Here is a 5,776-nt window from a genome sequence, read left to right as displayed (position 1 = left end):
GCATGCCAAAGGCTGTCTGGGAATGCTAAGAGTTGTAGTTTTGCAACATCTGGAGGGTCACAGTTTGGAGACCACTGTTACAGTGGTGCCAAAACGGTAGCCCTCCAGATGTTGCCAAACTACAACTCTCAGCATGCCTAGACTGCCCAGGCATGCTGGGAGTTGTAGTTCTGTAACATCTGTCCCTTCAGATTTAGCCATTTTCATGACATTTTAGAAAATTGCTGCTCTAATTTGAAGCCCACTAACATATTCAAAAAGTAAAAATATTTCCATTTTATGATGCCAACATAAAGTGGACATATTGTATTTGTGAATAAAAATAGAATGTATTGTGAATATCCATTTTCCTTACAAGCAGAGAGCTTCAAATTAAGAAAAATGCAAAATTTTCAAAAATTTCATGAAATTTTGGGATTTTTCACCAAAAAAGGATGCAAGTAATGCCGAAAATGTACCACCAAAATAAAGTAGAATATGTCACGAAAAAACAGTCTCAGAATAAGAATATTCGGTAAAAGCATTTTAGAGTTATTAATGCGTTAAGCGACGATGCTCAGAATTGCGAAAATGGGCTCAGTCCTTAAGGTGAAAAAGGCCTGCGTCCTTGAGGGGTTAAAGGGGTAGTCTGGTGGAAAAAACATTTTTCTTAATTAACTGGTTCCACAAAGTTAAACAGATTTGTACATTACTTCTATTTAATAATCTGAACCCTTCCAGTACTTATCATCTGCTGTATACTACAGAAGAAGTTGCATAGTACTTTTCTGTCTGACCACAGTGCTCTCTACTGACCGTGTCAGGAACTGTCCAGAGCAGGAGAGGTTTGCTATGGGGATTTGCTCGTACTCTGGACAATTCCTAAAATGGAGAGAGGTGTCAGTAGAGATCACTGTGGTCAGACAGAAAGGAAATGCAGAAAGAAAAGAACTTCCTGTGGATCATAAACAGCTGATAAGTACTGGAAGGATTAAGATTTTTAAATAGAATTAATTTACAAATCTGTATAACTTTCTGACACCAGTTGATTTTAAAAGATTTGTTTTTGACCGGAGTACCCCTTTAAGGACCTCCACATTAGAAGGAGCTTACACACAAGCTGTGCAGAACTTTCTGCTTTTCTCAGATTAAATATACAGTTTTCACCACCTTGTCCAGACCAGATTTCCAGTTCCTTGTTTATTATGCATTTTTGAGAAGATCACTTTTGTGCGCAATTTTGTGTGGTAGTCTCAAAGAGGTTTCACTGTCTATCAAGCAATCATAACATGAAAGGGGTTTTACAGGGGAAAAACTTTTGACAGAATATCAACTGAAACAACTCGTCATCCCCCCAAAGAGCACCAGAAGTAAACAATGTACAGTACAGGAACCTTTCGCCTTGGCTCTATAAATTGTAGTGATGGCACCAAGTGACTTCTATACAGCTGTATTAGAGCTGGGCAGTATGACCAAATGAGTGTATCGCTGTATTTTTGTAACTTTTGGCGGTTCCACTGTATATAACGGTATTTCCTTCCCCCCCCAATATTATAATTAAATATCAGCCCAGCACTGACCTCATCGGGGTAAATACTCACATATCACCCGCATGCGCTGCCCTCCTTGTCCTCCTGTTTGTTGGGGCCACTGGCGCTGGCACTCTATACTGTATCCCTATGCCCGGGCTGCAAAAGGTAAACAAAATAAACAAACACATGTTCCTACGTCGGCCTTACGCTGGGGACGGGAACGTCGGACAGCCGTCAACCTATCACCGGCCGCAGGGATGTCCCGCCTCAGCTGGTGATAGGCTGAGCCCACTGTCATGTAAGGAGCTCTGGCCGGCTTCTTAAATGACAGTGGGCTCAGCCTATCCCCGGCCGAGGCGGGACATCATTGTGGCTGGTGATAGGCTGACGGCTGTCCAACGTTCCCGTCCCCAAGAAGCAGGTGAGGCTGGTACACAACCAACGGGAGGCGAGTTAAAGTTTATTTTGTTTTATTTTTTGCAGCCCGGGCATAGGGATACCGCACAGCCGTTGGCTGTCCGGGCATGCTGAGAATTGTAGTTTTGCAACATCTGGAGGTCCGCAGGTTGAAGACCACTGGTATAGAGTGTCAGCGCCGGCGGCCGCAACAAACAGGAGGACGAGGAGGGCAGCGCTTGCAGGTGACATATCAGTATTTACCCCGATGGGGACAGCGCTGGGCTGATAATTGGGGGGCAGCGCTCGCGGGTGACATGTGAGTAGTTCCCCGATGTGGGGACAGCACAGCGCTGGGCTAATTCATTCATTCCCGAGGGGCAGGGGCCAAACCGGTATTGCAGTATGGGTTAAAATTCATATCATGCAGCACAAAAATTTTGATATTCGGTATGAACCGGTATACCACCCGATCCTAAGCTGTATCACAACTGTCTAAAACTGGTCTACAGTTAAAGAGAAACTGAAAGGAGGATCACCCTCACTAAGTCTGGGTTCACACTACGTTTTCACCTATACGGGAGCGCATACGGCAGGGGGGAGCTAAAACCTTGCGCTCCTGTATGCCTTCGTATGCGCTCCCGTATGTAATTAATTTCAATGAGCCGGCCGGAGTGAAACGTTCGATCCGGTCGGCTCATTTTTGCGCCGTATGCACTTTTACTACCGGACCTCAAACCGTGGTTGACCACAGTTTTAGGTCCGGTTGTAAAAGCGCATACGGCGCAAAAATGAGCCGACCGAACGTTTCACTCCGGCCGGCTCATTGAAATGAATGACACACGGGAGCGCATACAAAGGCATACGGGAGCGCGAGGTTTTAGCTCCCCCCTGCCGTATGCGCTCCCATATGGGTGAAAACGTAGTGTGAACCCACCCTAACCTATAGGTTTAGGCTTTTAGTGCTGCTGACACTGATGACAATGGTACTTAGAGTTTTCTGATGTGTGGATCCTTTTATTCTTCTTACCCACATGCACCAAGCTACTTCATTTGCATGTTTCCAAGCAGTGATTGCACTGGCCCTTCATAGATCCAGGCTGGAAGTCATGGGGGGAGATTTATCAAAACCTGTCCAGAGGAAATGTTGCTGAGTTGCCCATAGCAACCAATCAGATCACTTCTTTTATTTTTAACAAGGCCTCTGCAAAATTAAAGAAGCAATCTGATTGGTTGCTATGGGCAACTCAGCAACTTTTCCTCTGGACAGGTTTTGATAAATCTCCCCCAATGTGAACACAGGGCTTGGGAACTCCACGCATGTACCAAGCTACTACTTTACATAAGAAGAAAAGAGTAACAAAGCAATGCTTTATACTAGAAATACCATGGTCATCAGCGTACCGGCGCTACAAACCAATACCAATAGGTTAGTGCAGGTGATGCTTTAAAGGGAACCAGCCATGCTTAAAGGGGTACTCCGGCGCTTAGACATCTTATCCCCAAGATATTTGTAATTCATTCATGTATATCTCTGTGCATTCTGGGCTATGTAGTCATGTGGGCGGTCCTACTCAGTGATTGACAGCTCTTTACATGCACACTTCACTGATCACTGAGTAGCACCTCCCACATGACTACATATCCCAGAATGATCAGAGAATTACATAGATAAGGCTGCATTCACAGCACGTTTTTGCAATACAGTTCCCATATCAGGTTTTTGATGAAAAACGGATTCCTTAAAACCTGACTAAACTGTATCAAAAGGTGTGTACAAATTTAAACCCGTATACAGTTAAAAACCATATACGGTTTGAAAAATGATGTCCGGTTGCATCCGTTTTTAAGAAAAATATGGTAAGTTTTTAACTTTTCACTCCATTTTACATAAAGTTTCACTTGTTTGATTGAAATTCCAAGAAAAAAAACTGTGCAAAGTAAAAAAAAACGTATGGTGAAAACCGGATGGAACCGTATGCACAAAACCGTACAGGATGCAAAATGGACATAACCTGATCCATCTTTTGGCATACAGTTTTTAACCCCTTAATGACGAGCACCGTAAATGTACGTCCTGGTGAGATGGTACTTAACGCACCAGGACGTACATTTACGTCCTAAGCATAACCGCGAGTATCAGAGCGATGCCCGGGTCATGCGCGGCAGGTCCCGGCTGCTGATTGCAGCCAGGGACCCGCCCTTAATGGCGGACACCCGTGGATGTCCGCTATTAACCCCTCAGATGCCGTGTTCAATACAGATCACGGCATCTGCAGCATCGCGGTCACTAAAATGGATGATCGGATCTCCCGCAGCGCTGCCGCGGTGATCCGATCATTCTGCACGGCAGACGGAGGTCCCCTCACCTGGCTCCGCTGCCTTCCGGGAGTCTTCTGCACTGATCTGCCTTCCCGCAGACCAGACCAGAAGATGACCGATAACACTGATCAGTGCTATGTTCTATACATAGCACTGAACAGTATTAGCAATCGAGTGATTGCTACAAATAGTCCCCTATGGGAACTATCAAAGTGTAAAAATAAAAGTAAAAGTAAAAAAAATGTGAAAAACCCCCTCCCCCAATAAAAACGTAAATTGTCCCATTTTCCCTATTTCACCCCCAAAAAGTGTTAAAAAAATATTTTATATACATATTTGGTATCGCCGCGTACGTAAATATCTGAATTATTAAAATAAAATGTTAATGATACCGTACGGTAAACGGCGTGAACGTAAAAATAAAAAAGTCCAAAATAGATGCTTTTTTATAACATTTTATTCCCAAAAAAATGTATAAAACAATGGATTAAAAGTTCTATATAAGCAAATATGGTATCAATAAAACGTACAGATCATGGCGCAAAAAATGAGCCCTCATACCGCTGCTTATACGGAAAAATGAAAAAGTTATAGGTCTTCAAAATAGGGGGATTTTAAACATACTAATTTGGTTAAAAAGTTAGCGATTTTTTTTAAGCGCAACAGTAATAGAAAAGTATGTTATCATGGGTATCATTTTAATCGTATTGACCCAAAGAATATAGAACACGTAATTTTTACCGTAAATTGTACGGCGTGAAAACAAAACCTTCCAAAATTTGCTAAATTGCTGTTTTCTTTTTAATTTCACCACACAAATAGTATTTTTTTGGTTGCGCCATACATTTATTGGTAAAGTGAGTAATGGCATTACAACTGACAACTGGTCGCGCAAATAACAAGCCATCATACTAGTCTGTGGATAAAAATATAAAAGAGTTATGATTTTTTGAATGCGAGGAGGAAAAGCAAAAACGTAAAAATTAAATTGTCTGCGTCCTTAAGGCCCAAATTGGCTGCGTCCTTAAGGGGTTAATGGAGAGTCAATGCATACGGTTTTCAATACGGTTCCGTACGGTTTTCACATTGAAAATGTATACAGGAACTGTTTTGCAAAAACGTGGTGTGAATTCAGCCTAAATGACAACTTATCCTGGAACTTTTTCTACAAAAGTATATATCACTCTGCTCTGCTCTATAACATGCTGCCCGTAGATTGGATTGCATTAGCCATGTGACAACATGGAAAAGCAGTGATCTCATGGACAAGACACTCTTTTATAGACTTTATAGATTAATATAACATACGTTTTTTGTACTTAAGATATTGGAAAGTTAATAGCGCCACCTGGTGTAACAAATAAAATATGCAGGTTATTGCTAAATTTCCTAACAGGGCAGATAACGCTTGAGAAATGGATGGCGTAACGTAACGTGAGGACGGCCACCACCATCCGCTCTACGCTACGGAATCAGAAAGGAGATTACAACGCGGACGTGACCTCAGAACTCATAGCCAGCACCGGAAGTATTCTTTCCGCCATATT

The sequence above is a fragment of the Hyla sarda genome, chromosome 1 (genome assembly GCF_029499605.1).
Source record: "Hyla sarda isolate aHylSar1 chromosome 1, aHylSar1.hap1, whole genome shotgun sequence".
Lineage (NCBI taxonomy): Eukaryota > Metazoa > Chordata > Amphibia > Anura > Hylidae > Hyla > Hyla sarda.
This window is presented reverse-complemented; position numbering follows the sequence as displayed.